General features: G+C 34.1%; 1 long non-coding RNA gene across 1 annotated transcript; it reads right to left on the reverse strand.

The window, feature by feature from the left end:
* Positions 1-1584: 1584 nt before the first annotated feature.
* Positions 1585-2654, reverse strand: LOC143616722 (uncharacterized). The gene is made up of 3 exons (XR_013150708.1): positions 2562-2654; positions 1732-1841; positions 1585-1653 (listed from the first exon to the last, which is right to left on the reverse strand). It is a non-coding gene; the product is annotated as an uncharacterized LOC143616722 (long non-coding RNA).
* Positions 2655-21643: the final 18989 nt, after the last annotated feature.

Consider the following 21643-nt stretch of genomic DNA (forward strand, 5'->3'; position numbering starts at 1 on the left):
CCTACAGATGAAATTTTGCATACTCACCTATGATGATAGATTTGGGGTGTTGCTTGATAGCGAGATTATGTCATGTTGTGGGTAACACTAGCTATTAATTAATTGAACCTTAATCGTATCTAATGGCTGCTTGGTAGACTTTGATGCTTAAGCTTAGGTGGATAAACAATACCCTTGATCGTCTTAGCTATTCATGAAAAAATAGAGCAACAAAAGTTTTAAATCTGCTAATTTTGAGGTTTAAGTCAAGTTGGGGTGGTCTGGTTAAAATAGGTAGTCATATGTTAATGATATTTAAGTCTGTTAATCATCATATTCCAATTAGCACATGATAGATTAAGTTTAGTTTTATATGTTTCCTTACCAGATCTTAACAAATAACTTACCAACATGAGTGTTAGTGAAAAATTTAAATGTTATGGTTATTACAACCTTAATAAACTATCTTCTAATTACGGTTTATGATACCATAAAGATTGTGGAGATTAATCAGAATTTAGTATCAATACTAATGCTATATTATGACAGTTATGAGGTTTGTATAGCCAACAAAAATCACTGTTATCTTAAAACCCTCATACTATTTGTTATCAACTAGTAGGTACTCGCGCGATGCGGCGGCGACGACAAGTTGTAACACAATACTTGTTTATGTTAAAATTCGCGCGTTGTGGCTTGATTTTTTACATTTACAATCCATTCACGATACATGTGTTATAAAGCTACGACAATAAACTTAAAGATATGTAAAATAAAAAAATTTCTAATGTTTAACTGTTAATATTGGTTTGTTTATCATTTTAATCATGTGACTTGTTACTATTATAAGTTTTGCCATTTATAAATAGTCTACTACTCTACCTAAATGTAACACCAAGGTTTCAAAGTTTTTAACTATGACTTGATTTGCGCCTCATACGGCTTGGGTCACTTTTATAAAGTTATACGGCAGGGTAAATTAAATTGCGTCTTGTAATATTTGCGATATTAAATGAATTGTTTATTTTCCCTTCAAAATCTTGTAGTTGGTGGTCACTTAGGCGTTAGGCGGCACCCTCACGGCCTCACCACCCAATTTGACCCAAGCTTATTTAAGCATAGTAAAATTTAAATTAATATTACAAGTTTGTTTTTTTTATAATTTTAATTAATATTTTGACAACGTTTTTTTGGATGCCACTAAGACGTTCAAAGAATTACATACTTGCTAAAATCGTGTGTGATTATTGCAAAGAAGATGGGAAATGTCAATTGACGTTAACATTCAACTCTTAATTGTCTTGCACACGAGTCAAGTAAATTATGAATTTATCAACACAAATGCATTGCAAAACTATAAAACTAAGAATAACATGTTTTATGACACCAACAACTTCCCCGTCACCACCATCCCAAAAAAATAATAATAATAATAAATAAAATAAACTGTATAACCCCGTTTTACATTTCTTTGGTCATTTTGGTCAATAAACAAAACATACAAACAAAAATCAATAAGTAGAACTGTATAACCCCGTTTTGGTCAAACTCTGCTTGAACCAAACCAAATTAATATCACGTTCTTGGTAAAGAACGAAGCTTTTGTACCTGAAGTGCAACCAACCTACGAAGAAGCTCTATATGGCATTGTGCACAAAATTCCAACGTTAAAATCTGAAATATAAATGTAAATAAATAAAATACATCAGTATTTCTTTTATTTTAATAAAATTATCATCTAGGTATTATCACCTTTAAATCGATGGAGAAAATAACTATGAGCTGACCATCACGAACCACACGAAGTTGCTCGTATATAGTTTCTTGAACCATACTCCAATATCATTATTCTAGATGGAAATCTACATTCACGCGGCAATTCCAAAAGCTCATCAGTCACACCACTATCGTCTCTGTTAAAATACATACGCACACCGTCAAAACATTACCAAAATTACAAGGGAAATTTCAAAAATGTCCACGTTTGACCAAACCCTTTCCAACTATCTTATTTATTTTTCTTACTCTTTTAATAATATTCAATTATTACCATTTCTAAAAGTAATGAAATTACTATTTTTATTATTACTTTCAAATAACAATCATATCAAAATAATCCAAATTTAAAACTTGGAAACGAAACATGTAAATCCAAAACCATGATTAGAGATTTTAATAACTTTTTTTTTCAAACAGCAAACATTTTATTCAAATTGCTACCAAATCATTCGCTGCAGTGATTAACACGATACCAATTACGTGCAGCATGACAACCATTAACTGAAAACATTGAAGCAACCATACCAAAACAACAGTTCATTACCATTACTAATTGTGTTGAAACAACATGAACTTATATATGGATTTAATTATTTAAAAGGCAAAAGAAACAAAAAACAAACAATGCAGTTAACGGCTAGGTGGGACATTTTAGGGTACTATGGTCATAAATTTTTTTCTTCCAAAGATTATCTGGTTAGACCATTTATTGTGACTTCATACTTTTTTAAACAAGCAAAAAAACTTTAAAAAAAACTAATAATAATAATAATAATAATAATAATAATAATAAAAGTATATACCATCAGTAGCTCTGTATCTACAAAACTCTCATTTCAACAGTCCAACGCTAAACAACCTTCTCTTTTGTATATCCCCCTCCACCTCCAGTTGCATGCACAATAAAACCCCGTTAAATATTAGTTTCAAATTGACACAATTAATAATAAAAAAAAACTTGTTCAAAAATAATAAAAAAGATTACCAATAGGGACTAAGAGTGTTAAACGGGCCATGTTATTGGGTTTGCAGGTCTAACCCAAACACGACCTGAACCCGAAAATCGTGTAAGACACGTGAACTCGAACATAACCTGCAAATTCACGGGTTGACCTGAACACGACCTATTTGACCCAGAAATTTTAAACCTTTTTTTTTGTTTTTACATAATATTACCTTAAATTTACATTTTATAATAAAAAATACACAATTACATTAAAAAAAAAACTACATGTAATGAAGTATATAAATTATGATCTATAATAATACAATCTCATCATAACGGATTCAGGTACAGATAGAAGTAATGATACCTGTTACACAAATAAGAGAACTTACCTCTTGGACATCATCGCCAAGAACCACCTGCAATATTAAAATACAACCATTTACAAATTAGCAAACGAAGCTTATAGTGAAAATCTGAATGATTAACTGATTAAGCTCTTACTGAAAACTGTTTTAATTACCTCAATGTCTAACTCAAAGCCTTCTGTAAGAATCTAACGCTAAAGCAACTCAATATCTACATTATTAGCTGAATGTGATTCTTGTGATGAATAACAACATTTTGAAACTTCAAGAAAGATTAATGATTTACTTGTGTTGTTATAATTCTCTAACAAAAAGATCTCTCCATGAAAATCGGCCACTTCTTTTCATATCTTAATCATCTCTTCGTTTAAATCCTTAGCTTTGATAATGAAATTCCTATATTCCAAAAGCAGAAACAATATAACAAACATGTTAGACATTTTAGAAATGACTAAATTTGTAAAGTTTCATAGCAAATTCACCATTCCAAGGGTTGCAGGGGCTGTTTAACTATTTGTATGGTTTGAACATACAAAATCATTTAACAGTGAAGTCCTATTTTCAAACTCTCAAATGAAAGATTATGATATTTCATTACTCAAGTTATTATTTAGCTTTAACATCCTCAAATATGCAACATGCCAGAAAGAGAGAATCATGATATCTATAGTATCAATTCTTCAAAAAATAACAACTAACAAATGCAACTTATAATATTAAGAGAAATATGAATTCTTTCAGCCCTACCTGCAAACCAAAGGTTGTATCCATTTGCCAATTTTATGAAAAAATCGTTTTTAGCTTCTATAATATTCTTTAATTAATGATCATTAATCACAGAAGACAAAAAAACCTAAAATCAATTTACAAATAATCTACAAATGACCATGATTTTACATAATCATAAGTTCATAACCAATCTAATAATACCTTTAGTTTGATGATGTACTTAATCAGCAGAGAACAAATTAAATTTCTCAACTTCTGGTTCCAAATTTTTAAATGAATGAAGAAATCTCTTCTAAAGAAGTCACAGCGCAGTCTTTCTTAGCGTTGTGGATCTCTTAAGAGTCACCGGCTTATTTGTGTTGTGGTATGGTGAGATTCAATCGCTTCTTGTGGTGGGAAAGATGAACGCCAGTCGCTCTATCTCTAGGTGAAAACAAAGACCCAAACGAAATTGCAGCAATTCACCAAAAACATACCGATCGACATTTCTTCACCCTTTCGCGAATCAAATCCAAACAGGTACATCAATTGCAACTCAGATTCCTGGATTTCAGATATATAAATATCTCACATAAGACTATACACTTTTGACACATTTTTGTTATCAGAATTTTAACAAAAGACAAACAAGTCATATAAATTTCACTCATTGAAACTAAGTATCAAATCATGACATTGTTGATCAGGATGATCTTTTCATCTAAACTCATTCTTAGTTATTTTAAATCATGTATTAAGTGTCCTATACATTATTTGGCTTAAGGAAGGAATAAGTATGTGTCCACCATAGGTTATATTTTCACTAACATGCATGGAACTTATTCCAAACAGAATATCAGACATAATTCATTTATCATTAAAAGACATTCTACTTGTATCTAATCTGTTTTATGGTCCACGTTCTTACAATAACCGAAATTTATTTATCGTATTTCATATAATAATTTTTTTGGTATGAAGTTGATGTTAGACCGATATCATCATTTTCTTGGATGTTCTGTTTAGAAAGAGTGTTAATATGACTTTGTCGTTTTATCTTCCAAATTCCTTAAGTTTAGAATAAACTAAATTTAAACAATAAACTCATAATCAATTCCAATTTACACATAAACCATATATCTCTAGTCAATTCCAATTTAGAAATAAACCATAAATCCTTGAACAATTACAATTCTCAATTTACATTATCCAGTAAACCATAATCAGTCATTCAAATATTCAATTGCTCGTAAACAATTCCAAGTTAATAATTTATATAAACAAATTAGCAATTACAACTTTAGATAAAAGTAGAAGAGTATCTAAATTAAACAAGTAGAAGTCAAACCGTGGAAAAGAGACTAAGGGAACACCTGTCATTAGCTACTTGGTTGCAGCGTGGAGGTCCACTGACCGGAGGAACAATGAACAATGACTTTATTTAGTTTGGGCTTTAATTTGGTTAGGCTTTAAACTTTTTTTGGGCTTTAATTGATTTTAGCCTTTTAATTTGGTTTGGCTATAAAAAAAGGGCGTTATATTTTTTCAGGTGTAGCAAAATACAAAAACCGACACCGACGAAAAATTGAGGGGTAGTAGTTTTTAACTAGGTCCGTGTAAAGCCCCGGTCCTGGTGCCCTACTTTAGCGTTGGATTTACTCATAAACATAGTTCTAAATATCATAGTGAATTAAATCTTTTCACGGAATAGATAAATGTCAACCATCCATTACATAAGTCTTAAAGTTTTAACAATATAAAACAAGTATTTAAGTTCAAAAATCATAAATTATGTCTTCAGATGCCAGCTTCTTTATTCTTCTGCCATGTTTCCCTCTTCAAGCTAGCTGTCTCATTCTACTCACCTGCGTGGATACTAAAAGTCAGCTACACTGTATGAATTCTAGTTAATCAGGCAACATACATTGCATTCACATATATTTGTATCCGAAGACACGTATCGTAGACTTACCTTTCATTCATACACACTTGCATTCTTACTTTAATACTTTTATACTTTCATACTTTACTTCTTTCTTGCTTTATCTTACTAATACATACATACTTATCTCTACGTTTTAAAGATCATTTCGCCCTACTTCCTCGAGTATTATTAGGGCCCAGTTCCCTTTTTGCCTCAGATATTATTAGGGACTAGTTCCCGCCTGCCTCAGATATTATTAGGGTCCGGTTCCCTCCTGCCTCGGATATTATTAGGGTCTGGTTCCTTCCTGCCTCGGATATTTTAGGTTCTGGTTCCCTTATGCACAGAATAACCATACAACCATACCATAGACATACATGTGTTTCATATACATTACTCGTATACTTCTAATTCTTTTTTACATTCAATATCATTCATATATCGTCATTAAACCAACAAATAGCATACACTTACCGCGTAAAGTAAGTGTATTAACAAATCACATTGAGTATGCACACAACCCCGAAAACATAACAAGACAATGGGGCAAGAAACTCACCTGTATCCTGTTTCTTCCTGAGTTTATAGTAATACCCCTCCATAGTTATGCACGGCTAATTGTGTAACAATTATATTATCAATTAACCATATCATATGTCACACCCCGACCAAAGGCGGCAGAACATGCCGGGGTGCAACGGATTGCCCAAGAACACAAGACACAAGACACTATTAAAGTGACAATATTTAAACAACTCATTAATTTCATTCAATCACCAAAAGTAACACATCTTGTTCATACAAAATAACACCGAATATAAGAATTTAATTGTTCGTTCTTCTAATAACCTAAACGGTTTCAAAATAAGATAGCATCTTCAAACTCCAATCAACTAATAATCGAACCTGTAACAATGCATAAAATAATATTTGTCAACACGTATGTTGCTGAGCATATTCATAGTTTGAGTGTATATATATATATATATATGAGGCAAAATCCATAAATCGTATATGAAACTATAAATAAGAGAAAGTATTGCGGTATATAAATCATAAATAAATGAGGATCCTTTCTAATCGGTAACAACCAACATACTTGGATAATGAGGCCCTATTCTACTAGCACAAGGCTAAAGTAGTTAGGGGTGCGTATGATCATACATATTGAGGCTCAACAATAACATAAATAAACACTCGTTCACATAAAACATATTAGACATATAACACACAATCAAGCAAAATATTCAAAGTATCATATACTATTGAGTTTGGGGTTTGAGAATCTAGTATTATAAATCATTGTTGTTTTGAATACGTATGCATGTTACCCCCAAAGTATAAAAATGAAAACGGGGGATGAAATGTACTCACGTGAAATAAGTAACTTGAAGGATTAGTTGCGAATAAAAGGAAATGTAAGTTCAACGAGCAAGACCTAGATTAAGAGGGTCTTGAGTTAGTAGATAGTCTTAAAAGATTTAAAGTAAATAACATAGTAAGTAAGATAAATAATTAAAGTTTGACGGTTAAAGTGTAAATACATAAGAAATTAAAGTTATGGTTTTTGAAAAGTAAGTTTACTCGAAATAGGGTCTCGGTATTCTTTCCATTAGTTTTATTTAACCTTTGTTAAATATTTGTTTATAATTGCGATATTACAATATCTTTTGTTAAATAGATACCAAAACGAGATTTTACGAGTGTTCGGATTTGTCGGTTCGAGTCTTGATAATTGGTCAAGCTCAAATCCAAGACTCCAAATTAATAAATATTATGAGATAACTCAATGAAATCAAAAGAAACTTAACCAAGTGTGTAGTTCTATTAAGAAGAACCACGAAGTTCGTTAAGCGAGTGTTTGGTTTTGTCGGTCCAAACTTGTTATAAGATCAAGTTGGATCCAACATACCAAGTGTTTTGAGAAAATAATTAAAATTAGTTTATAATATTGTTTTAGAGAAAAATACAAGATTCGGTGGCCCAAAACACAACTAGTGTGTCATAAGCGAGTTAACTCGGTTTAGTTTGGTCTTGGTTCGGTCCTTGACTCGGAATAAGACCAAGGATGGTTACCACATACCCAATACCATAGAACTTAATAAAAAGGAACTTAGAAATTATAATACACAAATCTTAAATGTAACATATTAATAAATCATTTTAAATATAAAACATTTAAACGAGTGTTCGGTATTGGTTCAGTCCTTGACTCGGAATAAGACTGAGGATAGTTACCACATACCCAATACCATAAAACTTATTAAAATAAACTTCGAATTGATAATACTCAAGTCCTACATACAATATGTTAACAATAAAATATTTAAACAAAAGTTCGGGTTTGGTTCGGCTATTGACTCGGGATGAATCCAAGGATGGTTTCCACATACCCATTACCATTGAACTCATTAAAATTATTTGGAAAATAAAATAAATAGAACTAAACATTAACAAGGACTATAATAGTCCTCCATAAAGGCATGCCTAGCAATACACCTAAACCGACCATGGCCGGAGAAGGGAAAGCCAAGGAAACAAGGGGAGTATGTTTTAAACAAGCTATAATAACAAGCTTTAATTAACAAGAATTAGTTAGAAACAAATATTAGTATTAGTTTGACCTTGATAAGTCAAACTATCAAGAGTTTGGAGGAAGAATACTTAGATCTAGATTGGGAAGAGTTTGAGGTGAATGAGCAAACCCAAATGGGATGCATTGGTCTTGTTTATATAGGGAACGAGTGAAGGGTTGGCCATAATGTTGCTTTCAAGAGTTACATGATTTTGTTATTTGACAATTTTAGTCCCTTAAGTTTGTTTTAACTCGTTTTTAGCCAAAAAAGGGTATTTTAATGTACAGAAAGAGATGATTTCTTGATTCGACAATTGTGTAACATAAATGAACATAAAACCAAATACTTTATTAATAACGAAAGATCTGAAGGACCAAAACGGTTTGGGTTTCCGATAAAAAAACAAATACAAGTTACACCGAAAATGACGAATGTCACAGTCTTCCCTACTTTAGAAAATTTCGTCTCAAAATTAGGAAGAATCCGTAATAAAAAAATGAGGGTACTTTTCCTTCATAGCGTCTTCTGGTTCCCAAGTAAATTCAGCATCACGCCGTGATTCCCAATGGACGTTAACTAAACGGATGCGGCTACGTTTGGTTCGTTTCTCTTTGCGATCCATGATTTCAACGGGTTTTTCGATCATTTGCAAGGTTTCGTTGATACATACTTCGTCAAGAGGTATATGAGGTTACGTTCGGCTAAGCACTTTTTGAGGTTCGAGACATGAAAGGTTGGATGAACACCGGTAAGTTCTTGGGGTAAATCGAGCTTATAAGCCACTTTTCCAGTCCTTTCGAGGATTTTGAATGAGCCTCAGAAACGAGGAGCTAGTTTTCCTTTCTTTCCAAAATGGACTACCCCCTTCCAAGGGGATACTTTGAGAAGGACAAGGTCGCACCATTGAACTCAAGAGGCTTTTGCCGTTTGTTGGCGTAGCCCTTTTGACGACTTCTAGCAGCAAGAAGATTTTTGCGGATTTGGTCGATATGATCGGCAGTGTCTTGGACTATCTCGGGACCGGTGATTTGGGCTTCACCAATCTCGTTCCAACAAATCAGAGAACGACACTTACGACCATAAAGAGCTTTTAAAAGAGCCATATCAATGCTAGAATGATAACTATTGTTTATGAGAATTCGATCCAATTTTCCCCAAAATCAAGTACACAAGATCGAAACATATCTTCAAGGTTTTGGATTGTGCGCTCGAATTGACCATCGGTTTGAGGGTGATAATCAGTACTAAGATCAAGGCGAGTGACCAAAGCTTCATGAAGCGATTTCCAAAATCATGAGGTGAAGCGAGCATCACGATCGGAAATAATGGTCAATGGAATACCATGACGGCATACAATTTCACGAACATAGATTTGAGCGAGTTGTTCGACAGATTACTTCTCTCGTATGGGGATAAAGTGAGCCGATTTGGTTAATCGATCAATGATTACCCAAATACTATTATTTTGCTTTTGAGTGGGGATAATTTGGTGATAAAGTCCATAGCAATGTCTTCCCATTTACAAACGGGAATATGAGGTTGCTCGAGTAAACCAAAAGGTTTTTGATGTTCAGCTTTAACCTTTGATCATGTAAGGCATTTTGAGACGTAAAGTGCAATGTCCTTTTTCATACCCGGCCACCAATAAATAGATCGAAGATCGAAGTACGTCTTATCCGCACCGGGATGCATGGAATATCGCGACATATGAGCTTCGTCAAGAATGAAAGTATGAAGTTCATCACGATCGGTAACCCTTAAACGATTGAGAAAATAAAGCAAGCCATCGGGTTTGGTGTCGAGTTGAAGTTCGGCTCCACATGACATTTCGTCGTACATATTGCCTTCATAAATGGAGGTACACTAGGCTCGATAGATGAGGTCTTCGAGATCGGATTGGATGATGATGCTATGTAGCAGAACGGACTTGACATAAATTTACGACTAAGGGCATCAGCTACGACATTCACTTTACCGGGATGGTAGAGAATTTCGCAATCGTAATCACTAAGTAATTCGGCCCATCGATATTGTCTCATGTTGAGATCGTTTTGGTCAAAAATGTGTTGAAGACTTTTATGATCGGTGAAAACTACACATTTCGTGCCATAAAGATAATGTGTCCAGATTATGAGAGCGAAACGACGACACCAAGTTCGAGATCATGAGTCGTGTAATTCTTTTCGTGAACCTTAAGTTGTCTCGAGGAATATGCGATAATTTGAGCTCGTTCCATGAGAACGCAACCGAGACCTTGGTTGGACGCATCGGAAAATACCACAAAAGTCGTTGTTTCCATCGGGAAGGGTTAAGACGGGAGCATTGCAAAGTATATGCTTTAGAGTTCGGAAAGCTTCTTCTTGTTTCGGTCCCCATTAATAAGGCTTTCCCTTATGAGTTATTGCGGTAAGAGGTAACGCGATTTTGGAGAAGTTTAGAATGAATCACCGATAACACCCGGCCAAACAAAGGAAAGATTGGATTTCCGTGGGTGTGGATGGAGTTTTCCAATCTTTTATGGCCTCGATTTTGGCGGGATCAACATGAATACCTTTATCGTTGACGATGTGTCCCAAAATTGAACTTCCTTTAACCAAAATTCAAATTTTGAGAACTTGGCAAAAAGTTGTTTTTTCTTAGGAGATCAAGAATGAAACATAAATGATGCTCATGTTCGGCTTTGGTCTTGGAGAAGATGAGGATGTCATTGATAAAAACTATTACGAATTTGCCCAAGAATGGTTTGCAAACGCGGTTCATGAGGTCCATGAATACCGCGGGTGCGTTGGTTAATCCGAATGGCATAACCATGAATTCGTAATGTCCATACCGAGTACGAAAAGCGGTTTTAGGAATGTTGATGTATATAAAATTATACATTTTTTCAGCATCAAATAATCTCTAAAAACTACAACTTCTATCAAATAAACGAAGAAACAAGTGAAAAGACGAAGAAAACTGAAAGAAAACCCAAGAAAAACCTCAACCACGCCCCCGTGCCCCTAGAACCATGCCCCATGCTTTTGAACACAAGAAAAGACAAAAATCTACAAGAAAAGATTAATATTGGACACAAAAGAACGGGGCCGTGCCCACTCAAACACGAGGCCGTGGTCACCTTCAGAAAAGACAAAATGGAATTAGCACATGTCATTAAAAAGCATGGGGCCGTGCCTCAGGAAGCACTCCCCCGTGGCGAGTCATCATGAACGATCTGAAAACATGTGACTGGAAACCTGGACACCGGATCGTGCCTCATAAAGCACGGGGCCGTGCCCCTATCTCCAGATAGCCTATAAATATAGGCTCATGTTGCACTCATTTGGTGTGCTTGAAGAAGATCTTTAAACGGGTTTCTCTTATAAAAACATCCACATTACACCCATATAGAAAATCTTGTAAGGAGTTTGAAGGCTTGGAGTTTATCGTCATCATCCATCATCATCAACATCACCATAATCCATCATCATTAAGAAGGGAGATTCATCCACATTTGGTTAGATTGTTCTAGTTTAATCATGTATTTGTTATCATAGTCTCTTTTTATGTTTATAACAATGCTCATTTTGAGCTAAACTCCATTTACCATCTATAATCTACGAAGAAGCTTTGTTTTACTTGATGATTATGTGAAACATGTGGTTTAGTTTGGTATAGTACATGGTTATTTTGCAATTATCCATTGATGAAGAAATGTTTTATCAATTTAATTCAATACGTCAAAGTTGATGATTTATAATCATTCATGGTAACTCATGTTCTTGGAAACTAGAAATGGTAAAAAGAATACTTTGATACTTTATTCAAGATAAAACATGGATCCTTATGTTGTACTTAGAAATGATGAGATATAAACTATGATCTATTTCTCTAGTTTTGATAATTCTGAAATAACATTGATAACACGATTTCTTAGGTTATCATGCCAGTTAAAAAAATCATATGTTAATGGAATGTGTAATTATAATATAATTAAATCAACCAAGGGGAGGTTGTGTCAGTTAACTACAACCACTCGAAGTTGTTAGGATTGGTATTTGAGTGATCGAAGTTAATCCTAATCATTCTACTATACCAAATTTCTTGTCTACTTAAATTAACATTCTCTTGGTAGTATGACATTAGGAAAGGATGGACTTTAAAATGCGCATGCTACTTTCTGTTATGTAATAGAATACGTTCACTTAGAAATGATGGACTATTCTATCATATATTATTAGGGAAAGTTTATCACATGTTTATTTAATAATCATCCAGGAATAATGGAGTGGATTCTTGCTTTTATATGGTAAACCTTCATATAACTGAATTACTCATTTAGAAATTCTCTTCTTGTCACCTATATAATATACATAAGTATTTCTATTTAATAAAAAGTTTAAAATTTATCTAAAAAATGATTAAACCCTCTGATAAGTAAGACGAAGATTCATTATTTGAAACATTTGTGTCCACGAATCGATACTTGATTCTTACCAATACTATCCTACATATACGATAGGTACACTTGCCTATTTTGTGTGTGTTTAGTTTTAGTAGAAATCACTTTTATAAATTTAAAACACGATCTTGTGCAAAGCTTAAATTTCAATCCGTTATCAATTTTAAGCACTCACGGGCACGCACATTGTAACATTCGTTACTTTTCAAGCCCGAAAACTCGACCCATTTTAAATTTTCGGTTTTGTTTCTATTTAAATTTTTATATTTTTATAATATTATTAATTATCTCAATTTTCATTAATGTATTTTATGTGATCATTTCTATGCAATTATACATTTCACCACCTTTGTAGTATTACATACTCATTTAAAACATTCATAATCAAGATCAAATATTTAAGTACATGTCCCATGCAATTTACTATAGTTATTATTTAACTACAACTACTTCTTGTTTATTATTATTATTATTATTATTAAATTTATTATTATCATCATCTTTTCATATGTTACTTAACTAATAAAAACTAATGAATGTTTTAATTCAATTAAATTTATTAAAATAGTCAAACCTTTTACCCTATTAAACAATTTTTAATTTGTGTTTTAATTATATTAAATATGATTAATTTTCATAATTTCCTTAAGAACATAACAACTCTATATTTTCAATATAAAAGGAGGACAAATCCTCCATTATTTTGACACCTCAATCCATTCTTTTCTTAAGTTTAAGAGCACTAACAAGTAAGTTGTTACCATTTCAAGCATTTTATAGCTTTTGTTTTGATTTTATCTTGAATGTTCATACTTGTTCATAAGTTGTTCTTCATGATCATGTTACTTTTATTATAAAAATATTATATTTTGGTTTTAAGAATCATTATGATCATGGATATCCAAGATGAACACTTTGATTTTTCTAAATCTTGGATCAAGCCTAGTTATTTTGCAAGAACAAACATGAATATATATTTATCTAAATCTTATGATTCGTTAATCATCATAACTTATAAACTTTCTTTAAATAAGATTATTTATAAAAATTTCTTTTATTTAAAATATTTTACAATAGATATAACTTACTTCATATCTTTGAATTAATAATTGAGTAAATTAATTATTGTTTATTTTATTTCAACATAACTACTATTTATGAGAATTAATTAATTATGTTACTTGGAAACAAATGTTTAATCATAAATGATTACTAATATTATTATTTAATCTTATATTAATAAGTTATAATTATTTGTCTACACATCATTCTTCAACTAATAAACATCAAATATTTTATATTAAATTTATTCATTTTTGTTAAACTCATTAAAAATCCCTAAGTCCCCATTTACCATAAGTTAATTAACTTTATAATTCTGGTTACTAGTCCTTGATTTTTTTGTATCTTCGTTATTATTTATAGTTTCGTGAGATTCAATTGCTTCGTTTGTTAACTCTCTTTCAATTATTTGTTTCAAGATGTCTCCAATATCAAAGGTGAGTTTCTCACACTCCCTTTTTAACGCTTTCACATATTTTGGGGGGTAGCATATATATCCTATCAACATTACGATTTCGTTTATTCATTATTTACAAACTACAATTCGTTACATGGACTTGTGTGTTGATTTGCTTATTTGGTCAAAGATTACGTGCTCATGGTTTCCTCATTAAGTATGATCATACGCCCCCCTATGCACTCAGGACCTCGATATTATGAGTGGAATAGGGACCCCCGATCCGAGTACATTGGTTGTTACCAATGGAAAGGACACTTACTTGCGCTATAATCCGAGTACATTGGTGCACAATCCCAACTGGAAAGGACCTTACTTGCTCATTTACACTTGTTCATGGAATTGTGGATTATTATGTACTTATATCAAAACTTGTGTGAACTCACCAACTATTCATATAGTTGACATTATTTTATATATATGCTACAGGTACATCTATTCGAAGTTGACACATGAAGAAGACATCAGAACTTAGGGTATATCAATAAATGGATAAGTTCTGAAATTGTTCTTGTAATTTTCCATGTATTTCTTGTTACAAACTTGTGTACTTGATGTTTAAATCAATTAATGATAATATTATCACTTAATAGTGTCACATGTGTTTTGGGAAATCTGTACGTCACACTCAGGCGTTTCCGCTTTAGCCGGGGTGTTACACAAATCAAGTTTTGTGCCGAGGACACGGTACGTTTCTAAGAGCAATCCAAGTTTTAATTTAATCATTGTTTATAATTGTACAAATTTTTAACTTTTATTTTATTTTCATTTACTTATTACTATATTAGAATTAATTATTTTAACGCTAGCCTAACCTTTACTTTAGTTAATTAACTTATACCTTAGTTTAGTTTAAGAATAGCTTAGCCTAACTCTTAGCCTAACTTTAACTAACCCATAGTTTTACTTAAATAGTTCAAATTTGATTTAACCCCATGTATGTCTTCTACATTCGAACCTGAGCTTGTTTCTCCAATTTCTGAACCGGAAAGACTCTTTCGTCGACGAGCACGTAAACGGACTGCAGAAACCGCTGAAACAATCAAAGACGAGCCAGTAGATGCCACAACATCAGGAGAAAACCAAATCGAAGAAATGATGGAAGCACAAGACAATGAACAAAACATGAGCCAGTAAGCCAAGCCAACTCTCGAAAGCTACGGAACTGGAGTGGCTCTGCCCGATATCACCAAACATTTCGAAATCAAATCAAGCACCATTCATATAGTGGAAAATTCAGTTCAATTTCATGGTCTCCTGGACGAACACCCTCTTTCTCATTTATCTCGATTCTTTCGAATTAGCGGAACCCTTAAAATTTAAAATTGTTCTGAAGATCAGATCAAACTCAAACTCTTCCCTTTCTCTCTAACGGGTCAAGCCTTATAATGGATAGAATCCCTTCTTTCTGGTTCCATCACAAATTGGACAAGATGGTTGAACAGTTTCTCATCAAATACTTTCCACCTGATAAAACTGCCAAATACCGAGCTAGCATTACTGGATTCCGGACCGATGATGATGAGTCGTTACACGCAGCATGGGAGACATACAAAAGTCTTCTGAGAAGATTCCCACACCATGGACTGAGCGTATGGTTTCAAGTACACACTTTCTTTGACGCACAATCTAGTCAAAACAAACAGGCCATCGACCAAGTCGCCGATGGAGATCTGGGATCCAAATCACCTAACGAAGCATTTGAAATCATGGAGAAGGCAGCAAAGAAGAGTTTCGATTATAAACCACCAAGATCTACACCTACACATAAGGGATTGCACCACGTCGATTCCAGCACTCTTGTCATCGCACAGCTTGAAGCCCTTTCTAAAAAATTCGAACAGCTTCAAGCTGAACTATCAAAAATGAAGATCACCTATGACACCTGTGGGGGAGCTCATAGCACAAGTGACTGTAATCAAGTCGTTATGGCCATGGAAGAAGTCGACTTCATCGCCCGCCAAAACAACGCTTTCAGTAACAACTACAATCCAGGATGGAGAAACCACCCGAATTTCTGTTAAAAGGAGAAAGTTAACACTCAAACCCTACCCGGATTCGAAAAGAGGCCGATGAATCAATCCTTCCAGCCTAAACCACAATTCCAAGACCAAAGTTCCAGTATCCATCAGAATCCGAGCTACTTAAAAATCGAAGAAATGTTAATCCAAATTATGACCAAAACAAATGAAGCAAAAAAAAAGGCTGACTCAAGAGCTGTTGATATTAGCGGAGTATTGTTGAAGCATGAAGCTGACCTAAAAAGTCAATAAGCATCATTACAGAATCTAGAAACCCAAATCAGACAAATTGCCCGACAATTATCCGAAAGACCACTTGGCACTCTTCCAAGCAACACAATCACCAATCCAAATGTGATAGCTAATGTTGTTACACTTAGAAGCGGCACAACCACTGTTGCCTCACCAACTTAAGAACCAGTCATGAAAAAGGAAGCCTCTAGCAAAACACAAGAGGTACTGATTCCAATGGGCACCGTACAACCTAAGGAACCAGTCAGAACCTTTGTTCCACCTATTCCATACCCAGGACGATTGAAGCATGAGATATTGGAAGTTCAGTACGAGAAGTTTTCAAAACTCTTCAAACAACTCCACATCAACATCCCTTTTATCGAAGACATTGCTCAAATGCCAAAATATGCCAAGTTTCTCAAAGAAGTGCTGACAAACAAGAGGAAGTTGGATGAACTATCACATGTCACCCTAAGTAAAGAATGTTTAGCGGTCCTCCAAAACAAACTGCCACCAAAAATGACCGATCCAGAGAGCTTTACTATCCCTTGTCTCATAGGAAATTTGTCTGTTGGCAGCTAGTATTAAATTAATGCCTTTTGCGGTTTATGCAAAACTAGGGATAGGAGAACCAAAGCCCACCCGCATGAGCATTCAGTTAGCTGACCGATCCGCTAAATATCCTCGGGGCATTGTTGAAAACATGCTTGTCAAAATTGACAAATTTGTTTTTCTAGTAGATTTTGTAATTATAGACATGGAAGAAGACAAAAGTGTACCTCTGATTTTAAGAAGACCCTTTCTAGCCATTGCAAAGGCTATCATTGAGGTTTGCACTGGCAAACTCACTCTCAGGGTTAATGACGAGGCTATCACTTTTGACATAGGAAAATATACGCAACATCCGCAACATCAAGATGGCACATTATATTGTGTTGACATCATCGATTCTTTCGTGAGTTTCTATGTGCGGAAATCTTCCATCAACACCCCATTAGAAACACAAATCTCTACCGATGTAAACACTAAACCCACTTTAGAACACGATGATCTCGATACTATCGATAACTATCAAGAAACATCAGAAGTAGTATGTGAGATCACCAAATTCAATGAAAAATCAAAAAAAAAATCGAAGAACCACCAGCCTTAGAATTAAAAGAACTCCCAAACCATCTCGAATATGCCTTTCTTGAAAAAGACTCTCAACTCCCAGTAATTATTTCATCTCACCTTTCTAAAGAAGAGAAATACGAACTTCTTAAGGTTCTCAAAAACCATAAGAAGGCCATCGCGTGGAAAATCATGGATATCAAAGGCATCAGCCCTTCCTTTTGTACTCACAAAATCCTCATGGAGGAAGAATACAAACCCGTGGTCCAACATCAAAGACGTTTCAATCCCAACATGCAAGATGTGGTGAAGAAGGAAGTAATCATATTCACTCTGGGTTAGTCCAGTTCAAGTAGTACCCAAGAAGGGAGGAATGATAGTTGCGATGAACGAGAAGGACGAGCTAATCTTGATGAGGACCATCACAGGCTGGCGAGTTTGAATTGACTACCGTAAGCTTAATAACGCCACAAGAAAAGCTCATTTTCCACTTCCTTTTATCGATCAAATGCTTGAACGTTTATCTGGAAAAATGTTCCATTGTTTGCTTAATGGATTCTTCGGATACTTTTAGATTCACATTGCTCCTGAAGATCAGGAGAAAACCACCTTTACATGTCCATATGAAACATTCGCCTACCGAAGAATGCCATTTGGACTATGTAATTCCCCGGCCACCTTCCAACGTTGCATGGTAGCCATCTTTCATGAAATGATCGAACACTCTATGGAATTTTCAAGGACGACTTCTCAGTCTTTGGAGACTCATTAGAACATTGTCTAAAAAACCTAGACATAATGTTAGCTAGGTGCGAAGAAGTAAATTTAGAACTTAATTAGGAAAAATGCCACTTTATGGTTAAAGATGTTAGTACACGGTTTTGCGGCTCAAGTCTTTGTAATTATCATTATGTATTTATCGTTTATTTAATGTAAAAGTCATTTATATTATATAAGCTAGTTCGTTAAAGGAACTTTCTAGTTCGTTAAGGATGTTTAACGAACTAGACCTTAAGTTAAGTTCCTCCTGATTCGTTAAGGATGTTTAACGAATCAGGGGGTATTTCGTTAAGTTGTTTAATTTAATGTAGTGTAATGAAGCAGGAGTCTAGTTCGTCACGGAATGTGTAGCGAACTAGCCCTGTCTTCTATATATAGAGGTTCATCCTCTTCATAATTTAAGTTTTGAGTTAATATTATCGAATCTCTGCCCAATTGTTCTCTCAAGCTTCATAAAAATTATTCAATCTATAATACACATATATACAAACTAATACTAATATATGCAACATATAATCTATAAGAGCAACTATGAACTAGATCTGTAATTGTTATTAGACCTTAGATCTGAGATAGATCCGAGGGTTTTACAAGTCGTACTAGAGCTTTTGGTGTTCGATTGCTTTTGATCTGATTGTTAAATCGTTAATTAAGGATTGTTTAATTGTTATTTTGGTATCAATTGGTTTCGGTTTGAGTTTGGATCAAATTAAGTGTGAATTTGATTGGATATGGTTTGAATTGGATTAGATCTGTGTTTGGTAAGGTATTTGGAAGGATTGGTAAACTGGAATTGTGATTTGGATTGGGTTGGTATTGTTTTGGTATTGGATCTGAATTTGGCAAAAACAGGGGATCGTTTTGGTTCAACTGGATTCGAGATAAGTGTTAATTGTTTACGGAATGGTTTGGTTTGGATTCATGATGATGTTGCGAGTATTTTGATAGGTTAAGTGAACGATTTGGTAATGTATTGAGGTAGTATTACGGATTTACGATTTGATTGAGTGTTCATACTTTTTCCAGAAATCTGGAAATTTGTGATGAAGATTTGAAGATATGAAGATCTTCATTTGATTCATTAAAATCTCAGTCAGTTCGTTAGCCTAATTTGCTAATTCGTGTTCTAATTCGTTACTTATTCTCATTCGTGTTTTCTAGTTCGTGAGACACGTGTCCAAGTTCGTTAACTTTAATTCTAACAACTTTTGCCACGTGGCAATAGTTGGCAGAGGTTGTTATAACCATTTTAACAACCTAATTCGCTATAGTTGATTCATTATTAACCGTAGTTGATTTGTCACCTTGATTCGTTACCTTAATTCGCTAAACTTACACTTACTTGATTCGTTAAGGGAACCACCTGATTCGTTTTCATATTTCATCAATCTAATTCGTTGACCCAATTTCGTTATAACCTATTTCGTGTGACACTGTTCCAGATTCATGTGACACTATTCCTAATTCGTTACTGAGATAACATTCAATTCGTTATAATTGATTCGTTATCTTAGTTCGTTAGCAAACACTGTTCACAGTTCGTTAAGATATTTTCAATTTTAACCCTTGAAATTTGATTGTCTTGTCATTTGTCAAAATGGCTGGTATGTATGCTTTAGCTTCCCAAAATATGTTAATGCAACAAATATTTCAACTGGACACCGAGATCGGTTCACATTCAAAATGTCCACGTTTAGTGAAATTTAGCGATTTTGCTAAATGGGAACCTCGTTTCCGTTCTCATCTAGGGTCGGTTCATCCTAATTGTTCGTATTGCTTGGATGAGGTATATACCGTTCCGATGATTGGAGATGAGACTATTGACTTCACACCTAAAGCTATCTCTCAATACTCTCAAGAAGAAAAGAAAGCGTTGGAAATTGAAACAAAAGCCTACTCTACTCTTACAATGGCTTTACCTGAAAACATCTTTCACCAAGTTGGTAGCATAAAGATTTGTGCTTCGTTTTTCCAACACATTCGTATGAGGAGTATGGGTAACACCGCTGAAAGCAAGAAAGTCATGCTAAAGATTCAATTTAGGAACTTTAATTTACTTAAGGGTGAGACTGTCAAGGAGATGACAACAAGGTTTAATGATCTAATAGCTGAGATGGACAAGATGAAGTTGGAAACTTCTGAAGTTGATAAGATTGATACCATCAAGAGTGCTTTACCGAGTTCTTATTCTACGTTTTTAATGGTTCTAAAAGAGAACAATTACTTCAATAATGAAGACTTGACAACATCCGAATTTATGCAAAAGATCGAAGCAAGAGAATACGATCTCAAATGTTAAAAGTCTTCTAAGGATAATCAAGATCCTGCTTTTTATGGTGGGAGTATGCCCTTGAGTTCAACCATCTCTCTAGTCACTTCATTTCTTACACAAAATGTAAGTGAGAATACGACAACTATCTATAGTGATCCAAGAGCATGTTTCTACACTGCTGGAAGTTCTGGATCACATGGTGCTTCTGGTGGATTTGGAAATTTATCTACTACAAATCAATTCTCACCACCACCGAGTGTAAACATGAAGGAAGCTGAACAAAACTTTGCTTTCTTGTCAGCCTTCATGACCTCATATGAAAATATGGTTAGTAGCAAGATTGCTACTAGTGATTTGACTAGTGAAGACTACGATTAAATTGATCCAGATGACTTAGAGATTATGGATTTGAAATGGAACATGGCAATGATTGTTCGAAAGTTTAAAAGGTTTATGCAACGAACCGACAAAGATCTTCCTACTTTGAACAAGAAGGTTGAGTTTGATAAATTGAAGGTAAAATGTTATAATTGCCAAGAGTTCGGTCATTTTGCAAAGGAATGTGATAAGCCGAAGAAAGAGTATACTGGTCCTAGAAATCAAGATTGAAGTTCATCGAGTAAAAACGGAAATGATGTTGTTAAGACTTCTGGAACCACATCTTCTTCTTCTGGATCACAAGCTATGCTGACTAACTTGGATGGAACTGACTGGTCCCAAAGACTCTTATGCAATGATCATCAAGCCAATTTGGTTATGTTCAAGACAAATGAAGTTTTTCAAGATGCAAGCGGAAGTGAGCTGTATTCTAATAATGATTTTGAATCAGATTCTGATGATGCATGTGAAAAGCTTCCAACCACGTTTGCTTGCATGGCTAATATCAATGAGGTTAGTACATCTGTTCCTATCTCTTTTAATGTGTCTGCTAAAGTAACTTGTGTTGAATGTGAGAAAAACAAACCTAAGTTAGAGTCTTTGAA

Source organism: Bidens hawaiensis, unplaced genomic scaffold, assembly GCF_021521415.1.
Source record: "Bidens hawaiensis isolate Kalapana, Puna unplaced genomic scaffold, B.hawaiensis_p1.1 tig00049082_1, whole genome shotgun sequence".
Taxonomy (NCBI): Eukaryota; Viridiplantae; Streptophyta; class Magnoliopsida; order Asterales; family Asteraceae; genus Bidens; species Bidens hawaiensis.